Raw genomic sequence first — 19546 nt, forward strand, 5'->3', positions numbered from 1 at the left:
AACGACCCTCATGTCAGCAAAATACTCCTATGTGGCTCAGGTGACGTGCATTTAGCCTTTGACGGTTTTGATGATTGCGGGGCAGCCTTAGTATTTCATTTATAGATTTAATCTAATAGCTTCATTTGTAAAACAGAAGTAAAGCTGTTCTTAAATTTTAGATTCTGCTTGATTAGGGACTGCAGTATCTCAAGGGAAAAGTCATACACGGTTTTTGGGAACACACAAAGCTGGGAGCATGAACTGGGCAGCATTCTTTGTCTTGGCACAGTCTGGAGGAGATAATTGAATAGCTCAGGAGAGTGAGTGTGGGGAGGGTGGTGGCCGGGGGAGGGTTCCTACGCCTCTGCGGGAAGCGCTGCCCAATTCAGGTGCTGCTTCTGAACCCTGGGTGTGTTTTCTCTTTCTCAGATGTGGTTAGACTGGCTTATTGCGATTTACTGCACTAAGATAACTGCTGCAGCAATGCCAGCACTCTCACCTGCAAATCTTCCACTTCTTAGAGCTGATAAAGCAATAAATTTGACCAAAACCTTTATTAAGACAGAAGGTATTCTTGGTCTTTCATTTGTTGAGGGAAAATGTGGCATGAGAGTAGCAGTAGTGTCTAGAAAACAAAAAGCAAGGACAAATAAATCCTAAACATACTCTGAATGCTTGGGGCTGGCAGGATGAAGCTGATGCACACGTTTAATAACTTGTTGTGGTTACCAGACCTGTTGTGTGAGTGCACAGAAGCTCAAGTGGTTTTTGTTTAACAGCTCTGACGTTTTCGTAGGTGTTTTCACATGAGTGGAAAACAACGTTGTATAAAGAAACAACAAACCATGTGGGCAAAATGCAAACATATATTTCCGTGTGTAAATACATGTTTTGTTAGCCAAGAGGCAAGGAAAATAAATCCCTCCTGTGGTCCCAGCAGCTGACACAAGGAAACACGAGGATCCACTCATTCAGGAGGAATGAACCCTTGAGATGCAGCTTTAAGCAGCAATCAGCAGTAACCAGCCTGGTTTTCCAGGGCTCTGGTGTAAAGAAGGCAGGTTTGGGTCAAAGTGGAGCAATTGTTTCTGATTTCATGAGATCCAGAGTTTTCTCCTGTTCTTTGAGGGTCTTGTATAGAAAAATCACATGCCTGCCCGCCCGTGCTTAAGATAAATTTTTATTCCTCAGAGATGCTTGAGAACAAAAGCCAATAAGTGTTTTCGGGTCAGCAAACAAAGGACAAGAACAGAAAGTACAATTATTGTTTCTTTGAAACTCATGACTGTAAAGGCAATTTTTTGCTATTTTGAAACCTGATGTTAATTAAATAATTCTGGTTGCCATTGCTGGGTGAGTTGCTTTCTTTTAATTCCCCATCTGCAAAATGGGGATAAATATTTTCCTACCACATAGAAAAATCATGTAAAAAATGTACAAAGTCCAGATACCAAGGTAGTGGAGACCGTATAAATATGTATTGGAAAATGCATTTTTATTTCTAGCAATACTCTTTCTGTCCCTTTTACCAGACCTGGTAATTTGGAATATTTCAGTGTTGAGAAAGCCATCAAGGCAGATTAATAACGCGGTTGATGTTTTATTTTTGTATGTGGGCAAGATAACATCATTAATATCTGTCTTCCTTTGGCTGGCTTCATGTGGATTTTGCACAGAGCAGTACATTAAAAAGAGATTACCCTGCTATGACCCACTGAGTTTCCCTTTCCACCCAAAGAAATACGGGAGAGAGCCAGTATGCTTTATTTCAAATATTAAGTGGATGTGCTTCACCAGTGCTCTGGTATGCTTTGTAGTTTGTAAAATAGAATTAGAATTCAATGCAAAATGTCTGCTTTGGTACAGCCCTGATGGAGGAGAGGAACGGGACTTGTGCTGGTGTGATGCTCAGCGGAGTTTAGTTCCTACAGCATGTTCTTAGAAAATAAGCCTGGTCTAAAGCCAGGGGCAGCCTTCCCAGGGATTTCTAGGGGCTCTGGATTGGGTCCTTTCTGTAAAGAGGTCAGGGTGTTTTTTTTAAAGGTTTCTATGGCAACCTAAAAAACACAGCAACATAAACTCTATTATATTAGCCTTAAAACCCAGGGAGAGATGTCAGAAGTCTAAGGTATGTGTTTGAATTTTCAGTCATGGATGTACAGCGGGATTTGCTTTGGGGTTGAGCTTCATCCTGGTTTCCTCAATATTCAGGTGCAGAGGCCTCTGGGCAAAGATGAACCACTGCATGGCAGAGACAGAGGGAAATAAAAATGAAACGATAAAAAAATCCCCAGCTGAGAAAGGCTCTAGTGCCTCCACTTCCCTTTCTTTTGTAAATAGTGAGGCAGTTTGCTTTGTTATTTTTACTGGTTGATTTGTCGAGAGATGCGGTGGGGACTGTAGCATCTTCTGCTGCGGTGGCCATGGAGCCGCAGCTTCTCTAGAGCAGGGTTTCGTCATAGGAAAACTGCTCCCCAAATGGGCTGGATCTGGGGTTTCAGCTTTTGGCCAGTGTCAGTTTGCTTATTATTTATAATTTTAGATATCGTACAGTTTGAGCTGGAAACTGTTCAGGTTTTTGTGGTTAATTAAAAAAATCCATGTTATGAAATGGAAACTTTTGATGAAATAATTTAAAATTGGTTCTATAAGTACTTCAGTACTGCTACAGATGCTTCCACAATGGAGCAACTTGACAATTTCAAAATTATTTTAGAAGACATCTTAAAGAATTGTAGTTCTTGAAAATTTTAGAATAAATATAATTTCAAGGAATTTGAAACTATTACTGAGAAATTATTCTGATGATCTGAATTGTCTCCTGATTATTATTTAGCAAAGTATTTTGTCTTTTTTTTTTTTAACTAATTTTTATATATCAATGTTCAAGGCAGAATCTGTTTTGTCATCTTAACCCTTTGTGGGCCAGAAAGTCTGTTTCCTATTGGTTTTGCCCATTAGAAAAGTGGGAAGGTGCTTTCAGTTCCCACAGGCTCGGGTTTAAACTTCCCTGTACAAACACAGCAGAAAATGTCTGATGCTTGATGCGGAAGGACAGAGTTGATCAGCTTCTACCCAGAAAGCATGTAGCCAGCTATTAATCCTCACTTTAAAATGAAAAAAACCCACAAACTTTAGTAAATCTAACTAAATGGAAGAGATTTTAAATAAAACCATTCTTTTAGTATTATTCTTTTCCTCGATCTTGGAGAGAAGAGTTTTTTTCTTGCCATTTTCTGCAGTGAAAAACACCTTTGCACCCATTTCTTTCCTTGCTGAGCTCCTGCACGTGCCTTGCTAGTTTGTGACTGCCATAAATTCTGCTCCCACTTAGGCCACGTACGTATCCAGTCATCCATGTTTTATGGAGCATTTAAGAGTTCAGATACCTGAGTTAACTGCATCTCTAGCCTGGCAGGTACTGCAAACACCGATTTTGGAGAAGTGTGGGGTTTGGGCCTTTCCTCCAGTGAAATGTCTGTGTTGACAGAGCTTTGTCTTGTGTGGAGAGTGGAGCAAAGAGAGCTGAAAGTGCACTCCAAAAATGAGGCTATTTGGGAGAAAACCTCTGCTTTCTAGAAACAAGGGCAACTGGCCTGTGTTTGGTGGGTCATTGAGACTTGGCATCGCAGGGTTTAGGGCTGGCAGTGGTTTTGTTTTAAACCCGTTAGTCTGGGACTTGGGGAAAACACTTTGTGCACTTTGAGATGTTTATGGAAAGCAATCACAGGAGGAAACCTGTCACAACTTTGTCTTTGAGGTGTGTGCCTTTGAGCTGTTTAAACACGTGGGCTGTGATTGTTCAGCGTAATGTATATTCTGCGTGTGGACTTGTACGTCCTGAGCTTAGGGTAGCGGTGGCTCATCAGTAGGAGCTGGCTGAAGCCCAAATGGTTCGAGTTATGGGGTGTGCAGTATCCAGATCCAGACGTGACTTTAGGCTTGAGCCTGTATCTAGAAAAATTAACTGTTACGAGTACGCCTGTGGAGTCCGCTGGGATTCTTCCAGCTGTGTTAACCATGAATGGTTCCTAATGTTGCAGTCAGGTTTGAATTCTTTCTTCTGATACCATACAGTACCAACGAGGAGGAGTGGCTTTTTGCAGTATGAGAAACACCGTTGTACTTCTGAGGTAATAGAATAAAACCAGTATTTTTCAATCAACATGCTTGGAAGCGTATACTTTGCTACACTGTGAATCTCATAACCTTGGTAGGGTTTCTCTGACCGAGGACCTGTGTGGTTATTCACTGACTTGGTGCAGTCTGACATTGCGCTGACATTCTGTGTCACTCACACCTTCTGTCATCACTGTCTCTCTGTATCGCATTTCAGAAGAGGATGCTAAGAAAAGCAAACCCAGGTTTCTTTGCACGTGGATGATCTGAGTTGCCTGATTTTCACAGGAAATGTGTCTATCCTTGTTATTTTTGCAATTGTTTGGATGTCTGTCAGGTGCACCCCAGGATTTAACTGAGCTGCTGCTTTCAGGTGAAAGAAAAACACACATACAAAAAATATCCTTCTATTATTCTCTTTGTTTCCATGTTAATAGTGACCTTATTATTTGCTGCTTCAGGTGAAAAGCTATTGGAATGCTTGTCATAAATGTAGGCCATTATTTACAGAAAGCTTGTATTTTCTATTCATTTTGACGCATTAATTTTCCTGCAGACATCCATTAAGTTACGCTTCAGGTGTGGCTCAGTGGATGTCCCAGTTTTCAGACTGCATGAACGTCACAAACTGTCCCTGATTTCAAGTGGAGTTCAAATGAACTTCTGGGGTCCCCGCCCAGGGGTTTAACTGTCTGCCCGAGACTGCATTGCAAACCAGGGGCAGAAACACAGCTGGGATGCTGCCACACATCACCTGACCTGCTCAGAGGTTGTATTTGCTCTGTTTGAGGCATGGTGTGGATCATTTACTCTCAAATATTTGAAATACTGTGCAATAGTTACTATAGGGAAAGAAATTAGAAACTATCAGCTGGAATAGTTACACAAATAGTCTGCCTCTGTTTTTCTTAGAAACTAAGTGGATTCATCCAGGAAATCAAATGCATGGAAGTCACAGGTTGCAGGGCTCATTTTGGTTGCTGAACTCTTGGTCAAGCAGAATTCTTTGCTAGGAAACACTAACAAATAAGCTTACTGGTAGTGAAAGCGTAGAGGTCAGAGTGCTCCCAAATTCAGCATCAGCGCCCTGACTGGTATCCACGGTACAGGAGGATTTGCCAAACTGGGGATGCACATTGTGCAGCCAGGAGACTTGTTTTTTCCTTGTATTACTATGAATATCCAAATGGGGTTTGATGACAATTACTTGGTGGGGAGAGTACCTTAAGGACTCCTCCAAATGTATTGTCATTTGCATTTTTTAAAAGTTTCATGAAATAATTTGAGGGGATTGTGAAAAATAGCAAAGTGTGTAACTGTTATGTAAGGCTGGAGATGATGATGAGTCTACTGATGCAGATCAGAATAACATCGTATGTCCAAACAGCTTGGGCAGGACAAGGCAGAGGGCTGAGGATCTGCTTGAAGCGCTTGATAGGCATACTAAAACAGAATTTGAATCTAAACTATCAGGATACGGCAGAAAAAGGATGAGTTAAACCATTTTGAAAATAGTTCTGCAAAACCCATATTTTGTGTCCATTTGAACCAGACTCTTTTTTACACATGATATTGTGCTACGCTTCTGTCTTTTCTTTATGGAGAGCAACCTCATAGCCTGCACCTTTTTGGGAAGCTGAATTAAGCTTCAGACATACAGTAATGAATTCCAGTTTGGAAAGAATCCATTTCATAGTTCTCAAGAATCGGTATATATAAATAAACCCCAAAGATTCGATGAGTTTCATGTTAAGGAAGAACACACCAGATCTCTGCTGTGCTACTCTGGTTCTGTTGATTTTAACTGATTTGTCTTGGCAAGTGAGTGGGAGAATATGAGAAGGTAGCAAATTGCAAGATTATGTGAAAAACCTATGATTTCACTTTACCAGATAGGCTCTTCTTGTTTCATTTTCTATTATATTACAATAATTAGTCAATAGTCTGGTTGCTGTATGCAGGGATTAGTGTCACAGACAATTCATCACAAGTCCAACACATGTTCTCTTGGATGTACCATATTTCCTTTCTTATAACTACACTTTCATTGTGCACACCAGTCAGAGGAAAAACTCTTCCTCATTAATATTTGGTTGAACATACTTGTACCAGATGTAGATTACTGTGGGGCTTTTATTCCATCTGGGATAAATCAATACAGATACCAGTTAAGCTTTTAAAGACAATGGACAGATTCTATGAGGGTATTTTGTACCTGTTAAGATTGTGTATATCCCTAGTGTTGTTAACTCTATCTCGTTGGTTTTCTCTAGGCAAATGGCTGTTCTGTCAGTTCTAATTTTTTTGCAGTGGATATGGAAGGATTAATGTTTAATGCTCTGTAATGCAAGGAAAACACACAATCTGTAAAACTGTGATAGAAATTCCAATCCTGATCTGAAAGGTACAGGCCTGGAGATGTGCAAGGAAAGGTGAAGCCGTGTAGTCAGTGTTCAGCACCCTTGGAGCCCACAGCTCTGCCTGCAGCGTGCTTGCTTCAGTTTACAGAGCCTTGAAATTATTCCCTTAGCTCTAAACCCACGATACTTAAGTGGGGCTTTCAGGTCTTTCCAGGAACTGTGTTGGATTAGTACCATGGAAGACAGCAGAAACAGCGCAGCTCCGCTGCTGTGCTTAATGACAGTGCTTTTTTAATTGGTGTACCCTTAAGCTGAAATAATCCCCTGGATCATGTTCTCCTGGTGCATGGATCCACTCCAGGCAGTTGAATAGATTGTGGGACGAGCTTTTCTTTATTAAATTCAAATTACATTTAAACAATGTGTGGTGCCCTTCAGGATAAGAGCAAGGAGGCTCAGTAGTAATCAATATAATCTCCATATAATGATTCCTCTCTTACATTTAAGCAGTCAGTTTAAAACCAAGTGCCAAGGTATCTGCAGGTTGAAAAGCTGCACTTCAGTGTTGTCAAGGTTCGATTGCAGGGTGACAACAAACTGTGGCAGATGCTTTGTTAAGCCCCTCTCCCCGCTAGACCTCCTTTTTGCACCCCCCAGGCGATTGGAAGGCAAAGAAGGACACAAAGAGAGAGCTGGAAAAAATTAAAAATGTTTTACTAATGCTACTAATAAAATAGAGGAAGTAGTACAAAATACGCAAAACTGATCTTGAAAGTCCCAGTAACTGCTCCAACAAATGTAGGGCCAGCACCCAGAAGTCCTGGACTGGACTCACATCCAAACGGAACTGGATTCAGTCTGTCACTTGGCCTCAGTTCACAGGGGCGACTCGCAAGGTCCTGTCCTAATGTCGGCCATAGGGAAAAGGGATTAGATCCTCGTGATCTCCCACTTTTATATGATGTATCACATGAATGGGATGGAATACTTTGTTGGTTAGTTTTAGTCACCTGTTCAGTTTGCACCTCTTGCGGGATGTGAATCCTTATCTGCGACCTTGCGTTCCTTTGCTATGTCTACCAAAACATGTATCCTACTTTAGAAAAGTGCAGTTACTAAGAAGACTTTAGCTGAAAGGAAAATTCACTTAAAGAGAAACTTGTTTTTAACAAAACCAGGACAAGCGTAAAGCTGGGGATCCAATGGAGACGTGAAAGAAGCTGCCCCCAGGTCTGGAACCTCTCTACAATGCGTTAGTTGCATTCTGGATCTGTTGCTGGTGAATCTGATCCTTCTGGGTCTATTTCTGGATGGTAGGGGTGTATCAGTTCCCGCAGAGCTCTCACTGGTACTGCTGGGAATACATGCTTCAAATGTGGATTTGTGCTTTTGCTTATGATATTAAACAACACAACTGTTTACTGAAGCCCTGTGGATGGGTTTCTGTACAGCATTAATTCTGCACAACATTAATCATCTAGGTCAAGAGCAGCTTGCTGTCCGTAATTCTGTGTAACATGCAGAGGCATCTGGTGGAATCACAACACACCACAGGTCCACATTGTGCTAAACGATGGGCTATGGGAACTTGTTGGAACGCTTTTCCATTTTTCATGGGATATTAAGTGAAAAAATAATAGGTTAATAGGTGCTTGGCACTTAATTGAAGTTGAATATTGAATATTTCTTCGAGAAGATTCCACACTGTTAGCTGGATTCTTCTGGTTTTCATTGCAGTCCTCACGGGGTTGGGTGGCTTTTCTTGGATGCTAACGAGCTTTAAGATGTGCCACACATTGGAGTGGATCTGAATTCTTTGTGCAGTGTTTGGCCCCACTGCTGTATGCCTGGAGCACAGGGCAAGACGGTGAGAAAAACGTGACTTGTGATCATCCTGAGATATACTAATGTATACTAATGATATACAGATGATTTTCAGTGCAAAAGTTAGAGTATGGCGTGGCCTTTGAAATACTGAAAGCTCAATTGATGTTAAAATATTGAACAATTTTTGTTGCCAACACAAATAAATAAATTCAAGGTCAATAACAAATCTGTGGATGATGGATGGACTAGCAATATATTTTGTAGATCATGTGGAAGTTTTCAAAAGAAGTTGGTTCGGTGCTGGTGTCAGGAGGATTTGCAGTTGATTGTGCTTGGGAACCCACAGTAATTGTTAGTCAAGGCTCTCATAGCAGTGGAGTAGGTCAAAACATTGTGGGAAAGCAGGAGTTTTGCTTTTCTGTGGGTGAATCCCTTTGTTGTGGCAGTTTTAAAATTAATTTTATAAGGCAAATCTCCAGCTTGAGAAAGACAAATAATTAGAAGTGTCAAATCCTGCTCCGCTAATTCATAAAAATGCTACTATTCACTTCAGTAAGGCAACTTTTGAGAGTAAATTCATCTACATGATTTCTTGCAATTATTCTTGCAATTATTCTCAGTTCCTGAGATCAGCTGACCGGAGGCAGCTCGGCGGGTCCTGACCAAGCGAAATCTTCGAGGTACAGAGAAGTCTTTTTTTGGTTGTTTTTTTTTTTTTTCCTTTCAATCGGGCGCTTTCGTTCCCGAGAGACCCGGCAGCCCTCGCGAGAGCAGCTGACGTGCCGTGGGCGTTACCGCGGCAAGGGCAATCACACCCCAGCCCCTCCTCTTGAAAAAGCCCCCAGCTTTTTGTAGCAACTCAGACAGACTGTCTGCCCCAAACCATGGCTGCTCAGGTTTCTGGCTGCAGGGAGTGCCAGAGCCTGCTGCTGCCAGATGACGATGGCCAGCATCCCACCTGTGTGAGGTGTGAACAGGTGCAAGATCTGCTCAGCATGGTTGCAAAGCTTAAGGAGGAGATCGAGACACTGAGGACCATCATGGAGTGTGAAAAGGAAATAGACTGGTGGAGTAACTCCCTGGTGTGCCACTCAGAGAGGCTCCAGGGGGATACCCCCCAAAAGGTGATGAACCCCTTGCCCTGTCAGGCAGAGGGAGAAGACCTGAGACAGCCCCTGCTCTGTCGCTGTCGGGCAGAGGTAGGGGACAGAAAAGATGACGAGGGTTGGAAGCAGGTTCCAGTTTGGGACAGTGAGCAACCCCCCTCCCTACCTGCTTTGCTTCCCCTTCCTCCATAATAGGTTTGAGACCCTGGATCTTGAAGAGGAGGTAGGTGAGGATGTGGTGCAAGGCCCACCTATGAAGTCACATAGAAAGAGGCAGTTGACCCCAGGCCTCAAGACCGCCTTAGATAAGAAAGAAAGAAGGGCAATTGTAGTGGGCAATTCACTTCTGAGAGGGACGGAGAGCCCAATCTGCAGTTGACCCTCATCACAGGTAAGTGTGCAGTCTACCTGGAGCCCAGATCAGGGACATCACCAGGACGCTCCCCAACCTGGTGCACCCAATGGACTACTGCCCACTGCTGGTCTTCCAGACAGATGGGGAGGAAGCTGCATCCCGCAGTCTGAAGGGAATGAAAAAAGATTTCAAGGCCTTGGGACAGATGGTAAAAGAGTCTGGGGCTCAAGTAATTTTCTCTTCCCTCCATCCAGTTTTGGGTGGTGATAGGGGAGGGAATAGAAAAATTCAGTCTGTAAACAATTGGCTACAGGACTGGTGCTACTGGCTGGGCTTTGGGTTCTTTGATAACGGCTGGTTTTACAAGACACCAGTCCAAACAGTGATACGTGGGAAAGGTTTATCTCACAGGGGCAAAAGGACGCTGGGACAGGAATCAGCAGGGCTGATTTGGGGGATGGGGTTGTAGCTGGGCTTGGATCAGTAGGGCATCACTCTAGAGTTCATGAAGGCTGGGAGGCCTCCCATACCCCTGAGGTGAAATCGGTGTGCTCAGCTCGCTCCCTGAAATGCCTGCACACCAATGTGTGCAGCATGGGGAATAAGCAGGAGGAGTTAGAAACCTGTGTTAGGGCAGGAGACTATGACCTAGTGGCAATTACAGAGACATGGTGGGACAGCTCACACGACTGGAATGTGGTCAAGGATGGCTGTGTCATTTTCAGGAAAGACAGATCAGCCCTGCATGGTGGTGGAGTCGCTCTTTATGTGAGAGAGCAACTACAATGTATTGAGTGTTGTCCAGGCACAGATGAGGAGCAAGTTGAGAGTCTATGGGTGAGAGTTAAGAGGCAGGCTGGCAAGGGTGATACTATTGTGGGCGTGTGTTATAGGCCACGAGATCAGGGTGAGGAAGTTGATGAGGCCCCTACAGACAGCTGAGAGCAGCCTCACAATCAAAGGCCCTGGTTGTGGTGGGGGATTTTAACTTCCCTGATGGTTGTTGGAAGGACTACTTGACCAGCCAGCCACAGTCTAGGAGGTTCCTCCAGTGCCTTGATGGTAACTTTCTGATGCAAAGGGTGGAGGAGCCGACTAGAAGAGGTGCACTGCTGGACCTCATCCTCACTAACAAGGAGGGTCTGGTTGAAGCGGTAAAGGTTGAGGGCTGACTTGGTTGCAGCGACCATGAGATGGTGGAGTTCAGGATCTCATGCGGCAGGAACAGAACAGCAAGCAGAATTGCAACCCTGGATTTCAGCAAGGCAAACTTTGGCCTTTTCAGGCAATTGCTAGGGGAAATCCCATGGGCAAGGCTGCTTGAAGGTAAAGGGGCCCAAGATAGTTGATTAGTGTTCAGGTACTGCTTCTACCGGGCACTAGATCAGAGCATCCCGACATGTAGGAAGTCAAGGAAGGGAGCCAGGAGACCTGAGTGGTTAAACAGGGAGCTGCTGGGTAAGCTCAGGTGGGAGAAGAGAGTTTCTAGATCATGGAAGGAGGGGCTGGCCACTTGGGGAGAATATAAGGCTGTTGTCAGAGGGTGTAGGGAGGCAACTAGGAAAGCTAAGGCCTCCTTAGAATTAAACCTGGTGAGAGGGGTCAAGGACAACAGGAAGAGCTTTTTCTAATACATGGCAGATAAAACTAACACCAGAGGCAATGTAGGCCCACTGATGAACGAGGCAGATGCCCTGGTGACAGAAGAAACAGAGAAGGCAGAGTTACTGAATGCTTTCTTTGTCTACTCTGCAGGAGGCTGTCCTGAGGAGCCCCGTACCACTGAGGCCACAGAGGAAGGCAGGACAATGAAGGAGTTTGAGACCTGGAGAGGCTGGAGAGTTGGGCAGGGAAAAATTTAATGAAATATGACAAGGGAAAGTGTAGAGTCTTGAATCTGGGCAGGAACAACCCCAGGTTCCAGTGTAAGTTGGGGAATAACCTGTTAGAGAGCACCGCAGATGAAAGGGGCCTGGGGGTCCTGGGGGACAGCAGGATGACCATGAGCCAGCACTGGGCCCTTGTGGCCAGGAAGGCCAATGGTACCTGGGGTGGGTTAGAAGGGGGTGGTCAGTAGGTCAGAGAGGTTCTCCTGCCCCTCTGCTCTGCCCTGGGGAGACCACACCTGGAATATTGTGTCCAGTTGTGTCCCCTCAGTTCCAGCAGGACAGGGAACTGCTGGAGAGAGTCCAGCGCAGCCACCAAGATGCTGAAGGGAGTGGAGCATCTCCCGTGTGAGGAAAGGCTGAGGGAGCTGGGGCTCTGGAGCTGGAGGAGCCTGAGGGGTGACCTCGTTAATGTTTACAGATATATAAAAGGGGAGTGTCAGGAGGATGGAGCCAGGCTCTTCTCAGTGACAACCAGTGATAGGACAAAGGGTAATGGGTACAAACTGGAACACAGGAGGTTCCACTTAAAGATGAGAAGAAACTTGTTCCTGGTGAGGGTGGCAGAGCCTGGCCCAGGCTGCCCAGGGAGGTTGTAGAGTCTCCTTCTCTGCAGACACTCAAACCTGCCTGGACACCTTCCTGTGTAACCTCATCTGGGTGTTCCTGCTCCATGGGGGGATTGCACTGGATGAGCTTTCCAGGGCCCTTCCAACCCCTCACATTCTGGGATACTGTGATTCGAGGCTCTGGGTATAAGTAGTGAGGAAAAGGTGTGATAAAGAAGTGATGTCAGGGGGACCCTATTAAGCCAGAAACTTAGACATATGGCCTAGTTTAAGTAGTGCTTGAGTAGCTCTGTTGTTTGACTGAAGCACAGATGATTCCAGTGACCTTGGCAGAACCACCCATGTGCTTAGAGCAGGAGGTGTCTGGATCTTGCAAGGTGGGGCTGAATAGAAGTCCTGTCCCACAAAAAACAAAACAAACAAACTAAACAAAACAAACCCCAAAAACAAAAACCAAACCCAAAACATCAGCGAAAGATCCCTAAAGCTGTATGTGCAACACCATCCACGCAGGGAGCAAGACTTGAGTTTGCTGATCCGGAAGCAAAATACGTAAGGATTGCATCCGTTGCCGGGAGATGAAGGCTCCAGACAAAAACTAGTAACTATTTTAGTAATTGCAATGAGCTTCAGAAGTTATAGAGCATTCTCCTTTGGTTTGCCACATGCCTGATTTATGCTGTCTGTCTGTCTTCATTATTCCTCCTAAATGAGCAATGCCCTGAAGTCATTGGGTGGCCCAATGTAATTCACTGTTCCCTAGTGCTTGAAAAGTCTTGCCTTGCTCTGTGCTGGTAGCTACGTTAAAATAATAAATTTTAGACTTAGTAGTGAAAATTACAACAGTTGTTTTTATACCTATTAAGTTTCAAGTCATACTGCTTTATTGTAGGTGATGATTCTGTCTGCTCGATAGTGCGATAGTACAAAAGGGAGTCAGAGAGAGACGGCAGCAGAGCTGTACTGTGCCTTTTCTCCTTGGCCTCATTTCAATGCTACTGTGGAAACTGCTTTTAATTACACGTACTTTTAATAATGATATCTCAGAAGGGGATGCAGGTGAAATAAAAAAGCCAAAAGAGGGAAGCAAATTAATTTGATGTACTTTGGAGGCAAAAGGAGTGTTTTATTGGTGACAGATGGGAAGAGAGGGTTAGACACCTGGCTTAGCCAAAGGGAGTTGAGATAACAGTGCAAAGAAGACAGAGCAATACTCTCTACTTAGACCACAGTGTGATGTTTTTCGGTACGTTTTCTCTTCACTTGTTTTAAACAAAACCCCTCAACTTTTTACCTTCTCAGGCTGTATCTGTGAGTTGTATTTTATGTGCTCATGGTTTATTTTCTTCAATACATGTCCTTTCCTCTGTAAATTCAGTGTTCTGCAAATCCAGCTGACCAAAATGAAGTGTTTTCAGACTTGAGCACTTTTCTGGGGCCTTTGTCAGAGAAGCACGGTTCCTGTTTTTCGGTTCAGATATGACCTAAACCACATGGATTGCACTGCAATGCCGCCAAGAAGTGTCTGGGGTCCATCACGGGTCGGATCCTCGGGAGGGGTGAGCTGACACAGCTTCATCTCTGCACAAGGCTGCAGCACCAGGTTACCTGAAATCTTCTAAAGCAAAATCGCTGCTGAACCCACTGTGGTTACGAGTGTTCGTGTTGTGTCAGTGTGCTGCACGGTGTATGGTCCTGACTGTGTGGCCTGCAGGCCCTGACAGCAGTCTCCTCTGTATATAACAGCATCAAGTTTTCACCCCTTGTGGGAATCTAATTCTGATATATACTTTGACTTATCCAATTGAAGTAAGGAAAAATTTTGCTGCTGACTGAATGGAAACCAGGTCTGGAACAGGTGAGGGGAAGCTTGTGTAAATGTTTTGTGAGTGCCTTGGTAGAAACTGTCTTTGCAGAAGATCAATTACCATTTCCTTGTAATGTTTCTACTGTAACAGTTTTAAACGCAAAATGATTTGCCCTTGAGCCCTGTGGGGTCACTCCTTTTGTTTTGCCTTTCCTATATCAGCCTTCAGTGCTTTGTGCTGAGCTCTTCTGAACACCTCGGGGCTTTCTTGAGGTCTGGATGTGGGTGTATTTTGTTTGTAGTAAAAGGTCGGGCTATGAAGACGCTGAGGGGTCCGGAACATCTTTCTGGTGAGGAAAGACTGAGAGAGCTGGGGCTGTTAAAGAGAAGAGAAGCTGAGAGGAATCTAATCAATGGGATCTGTATCTCAGGGTGGGTGTCAGAGGATGGACCAGACTCTGTTCAGTGGTGCCCAACGCCAGGGTGAGGGGCAACAGGCACAGACTGAAACACAGGAGGGTCCATCTGAACATGAGGAGAAACGTCTTTGCTAGGAGGTGCCAGAGCCTGGCCCAGGCTGCCCAGAGCGGGTGTGGAGTCTCCTTCTCTGAGACATTCAAACCCGCCTGGACCCACCTGTGTGATCTGCTCTGTGACCCTGCGTGAGCAGGGCTGGGCTGGGGATCTGCAGAGCTCCTGCAGCCCAACCAGGCTGAGATTCTGTAAGTGTTGAATGCTGTGGAAGCACATCTCTGCAGTTTGCCTCGCAAATACTGGATGATTTTTTTCCCCCATTTTTCAGAGTGTTTGAATTAATGATTTCACTACAAAACTGGGAAAGGAATTGTCCAAGGGCAGGGAAAGCTGCCTTTCCTTGAATCTCCTGGATGAGGGACGGTGTGACTTTCCAGCCTGAAGTTTTGGGAGGTGGGTGGTTCCTGCCTTCCCCGTGGGGTTGGGGATGTGCTGGCAGAGCCAGCTCCAGGCAGACACCCTGGCTGAGGATCAGCTCGGCCTGCCAAGGTTTGGCCTGCCAAGGCCTGGCCTGGCAAGGCTCAGTCCTGAGGGACAGGGCTGTGGCTCATGCTGGCGCTGGGTTGGTCCCAACCCACTGGTCTGCCTGCAAGAGAAGTGCTGATGGTTCCATTCATGGCAGAAACCCTTTCACTAGTGTGGCTGATATTTCTGAATAGTGAGCTGTGAAAAAAGAAAGATAATGTGTGATGAAGCAGGCACTTTGCTGCGTGGCAGGCAGTTCTGGTGGGGCTGCCACTTAACACGCTCCGAGACGTACCCAGACATCCAAATCACCTCTTTTCAAGAAGGCCAAATGCTCTTCCAGTGATTGTTCTGGGAAGCTTGTGTCACCAGGTGTATTTCATTTGGAATTTGGGGTCAGACACAAGTGTCGTTATCCTCCTCAGAGGCAAAGCTTTAGAAAAAGGAGGGCGGAAGCTGAATTGATATTTGGAAAAGAGAAAAATGTTTAAAATATTTTTTTTGGGGAAAAAAAAGCAAGCCCTCAGTGAATAGTCATTCCACTCAGCTTCTGGCCAGTGCTGGATGTTTCTCTTCCAGAACGTCTGGGGATGAATGAATCACGACACGATCCTGGGAACTCTGCAGCCACTCATGTTATTCTGCGCATGGCATCAGGCACCACCTGCACATGGAGAGAAACTCCACAAGTTCTAAACCTCACTGCGTTTACCAGTGGACAACTTGGACAGGTAGTTCAGAGCTCCCGGGAGAGGGAATAAACCAGCAGTGTCATAGAATTTGCAACATGACTTCATGTTCATACTGAAGCTGTCTTGGAAAACTAATATACTGACAAGGTTTTGTAAGAGTTCATAGCCAGAAAAAAGGTTTATAAGAGAAAAGGAAAACAAAAAAAAGATGGAGGCTAGTGCACTCTGGTGGTTTTGTTTTGTTTTTTAAATAATCAGAGCAGAACAGCAGCAACTGAACACTGGAGTCACTTTTCCCATTTCCAGCATATGTTTATCTTCCTGTGGACAGAACATCTAAATCTGCCTAAGGATCTTTTCTAGCATTGAATGTCAATTTCTTAGGGTAAAGCTCCCTAAAGGCAACAAAAACCTTTTAGAGGTTTAGTTATTTTCCCAGGAAAGCTTGAGTAAGTCCCTTTGATAAACAAAATTTGGTCATGGGCAGGGACACATATGACACATAATGATTGGAACTCCAGCCTTCTGCTCTTCTAATTTATATCTTTTTATGAAAAAAGGAGGTTCGTGTATCATTGTACAGTCATTTGCTTTGAATTTGGGTGGATATAAATACATTCAGGAGTAGCTCTATTTATTTTATCATCTGTTGAAGTGTTTTTGAGATGTTTGGCTGTCATATGATGAAATATCTGGCATTTCTCTGAACTATATTGGAGAAAGACTTGCAGCTTTTTGTCTTGCTGGCCTAATAGGTCTGGCAGTTTACTGGTGGGGATTGTTAATAAATGAACATTTAGAAGAACATGAAAGCCTCAAGAAAAACATGTTCATTTCAGCCCCTCCTCTTCCATCTAGAAGGTCTAAATAAAGCTTTGCAATCTTCTGAATCCAGGTGGTAGAAGGTCTTAGCGCTTTAATATCTAACCACAAATGTTGCTAATGCTCATAAAAATGCTTCGCTCTCATTTCAGGATTCAGCCATGGGACTGCCTGCTGCAGTAAATTCTGTAGATTAATGGTAGGCTGTTTGAGGCATAATTATTTATTGTTTTAAAATATGATCAGCTGTTGAGCTCACTGAGGTGTATTAATATATCAATCGGTATAAAATCAGTGGGTTTTGAAGTAGTTGTGTTGCCTAATATAGAATATTTAAGTAAAACCTCAGAATCATTGTGAGATGGGAGTTGTGAGCTCTGTCATCCAGTGGGTACCCTGTTGCAGATGAAGTCCTTCCTCATCCTTATCCTTCCCCGAGGAGCACTGTAATCATCTACAGAAATAATTTTCTTAGGCCTTTCCCTGCAACTGCCCTTCACTTCTGTTTCGTTGATCTGTATAATATGATTTCTTCATTAACGGGCATTGTTCTGCAAATCCATCTGTGTCCTTCACCTTGTCTGCTTTGCTGCCGCACATGAACTTAATTGAGTTTTTCTTCAGTCTGTTTTCCTTTCAACATACAAATCACAAGAAACTTGCGTTAACTTCTTCAGCTTCATCTTGATCAACTTCTGTAAAATTGTAATTTGTGCTGCCATGAATTTAATCCTGCTGGCCAAAGACAGAAAAGCAGAGCCGTGATATTGAGAAAAGTGTTGGTATTTGATAGTTTGCATTTCCTTAGAAAATATCAGGAACTGCCACAACTTGCAAGAGGAGCCTTGCTGGTGTGATTGTGCCAGGTAGACCATATTTCAGGATGAAGGGTCTGGTCCCCCAAAACATGGAGTGGCATGAGCTGTAGTTGATAGAGTTCTAGGTGACATCATGGTTTACGGGCTCAGGTTTTTATATTGTCATGGGAAAGTTACCTATGAGTATCTCCCCTACTCGCATGCATGGCATACTACCACTGGGATGTGTAGAATGAAACAGATATTGCATATCTAAGTGTGTGTTAAGGCATTAAATATTTTCTTCAAAACATAACAAAGGCAGGTGGGGGGGGATGGTGAATTTTAATCATATCATGGAGCTTAAATTTGGCAAAGTGTTTCTGTGAAGCAGAGCCCTTGGGTTTGTGTTTGAAGTCTTGACATTTCCACTAGGACTCAAACATGTTTCTTTTGTGTAATAGTGTCCTGAGAGCCCTGTTTTTGCCTAGAGAAAAGGGTTTGCTTGTGTATCTCGTGTGCTCATCAGCAAGGACTGATTTAAAATGGGGGCAGAGTCCAGTTGAAGCATGTATCTAGTGGAGTCCCTCAGGGGTGAGTACTGGGACAAGTACTATTCGATATATTCATCAATGACTTGGATGAGGGAATAGAGTGACTATCAGCAAGTTTGCTGGTGACACCAAGCTGGGAGCAGTGGTGACACTGGAAGCTGTGCTGCCATCAGAGACCTGGACAGGCTGGAGAGCTGGGCAGGGAAAAATGTAATGAAACAGAACAAGGGCAAGTGTAGAGTCTTGTCTCTGGGCAGGAACAACCCCAGGTTCCAGTGTAAGTTGGGGAATAACCTATTAGAGAGCAGTGTAGGGTAAAAGGGACCTGGGGGTCCTGGGGACAGCAGGATGACCATGAGCCAGCACTGGGCCCTTGTGGCCAGGAAGCCAATGGTACCTGGGGTGGGTTAGAAGGGGGTGGTCAGTAGGTCAGAGAGGTTCTCCTGCCCCTCTGCTCTGCCCTGGGGAGACCACACCTGGAATATTGTGTCCAGTTGTGGCCCCTCAGTTCCAGCAGGACAGGGAACTGCTGGAGAGAGTCCAGCGCAGCCACCAAGATGCTGAAGGGAGTGGAGCATCTTCCGTGTGAGGAAAGGCTGAGGGAGCTGGGGCTCTGGAGCTGGACAAGAGGAGACTGAGGGGGGACTCATTCATGGGGTTCAATATGGAAAGGGGGAGTGTCAGGAGGATGGAGCCAGGCTCTTCTGGTGACAACCAGTGACAGGACAAGGGGCAATGGGTGCAAACTGGAACACAGGAGGTTCCACTGAAAGAGGAGAAGAAACTTGTTGGGGGTGAGGGTGGCAGAGCCTGGCCCAGGCTGCCCAGGGAGGTTGTGGAGTCTCCTTCTCTGCAGACATTCCAACCCGCCTGGGCACCTTCCTGTGTAACCTCATCTGGCTGTTCCTGCTCCAGCAGGGGGATTGGACTGGATGAGCTTTCAAGGTCCCTTCCAATCCCTGTTATTCTGTGATTCTGTGGTCCTGGATGTTCCGTATTGGAGCAGCCAAGTGAGAGACAAGCCCAGTCAGTGGTGGGAGTCCTGAGCCAGTGGGCTCCTATGCCTCTGTCTAGACCAAAGAGGTCTGGAAATGTGCCAATTAGTTTTGGATAAGGCTCTGAACTTCTGGATGCTTCTCTGAGCTCGAGCAGACTCTCTAAAGAACTTGAGGTTTGTCCGTTGCTAATTTTCACATGCGTTATGTTAGGAACTCCTAAGTTGAAATATTTCTCATTTTAAAAATAGAATAATAAACCAATAAATCAGAAGGAAAAGCATGCTGCAAAAAATATAGGAAACAGATTGAAGGCAAAAGGGGAGAAGTGGACTTCATAGAAATACCCTATGTGCCAGACCCTTCAAATACAATTTCATGCATATTGCACTTTAAAAAGCACAATGTTACAACATGCTCTCACACACAGGGGCCAAAAATCTGAAAGAATAAAGCCCTGTTTGATCGCAAGAGCTGAATGGGTGTCATTTGATCCATCCATGATCCTAGACCTAGGAAACACGAGATGATTTTCCACTCGAATGTCGGCAGCGCTCCTGTATCTCTTGCCCAACCCGAGTTTGAGCCGGTGGGCTGAGCCGTGTCCTGTGCGACGCTCGTCCCACTCCGAGCACCTGCACCCCAGCCCTGCCTTGGGCCAGGGCTTCCAACGCGC

Source organism: Columba livia, chromosome 14 (assembly GCF_036013475.1).
Source record: "Columba livia isolate bColLiv1 breed racing homer chromosome 14, bColLiv1.pat.W.v2, whole genome shotgun sequence".
Taxonomy (NCBI): domain Eukaryota; kingdom Metazoa; phylum Chordata; class Aves; order Columbiformes; family Columbidae; genus Columba; species Columba livia.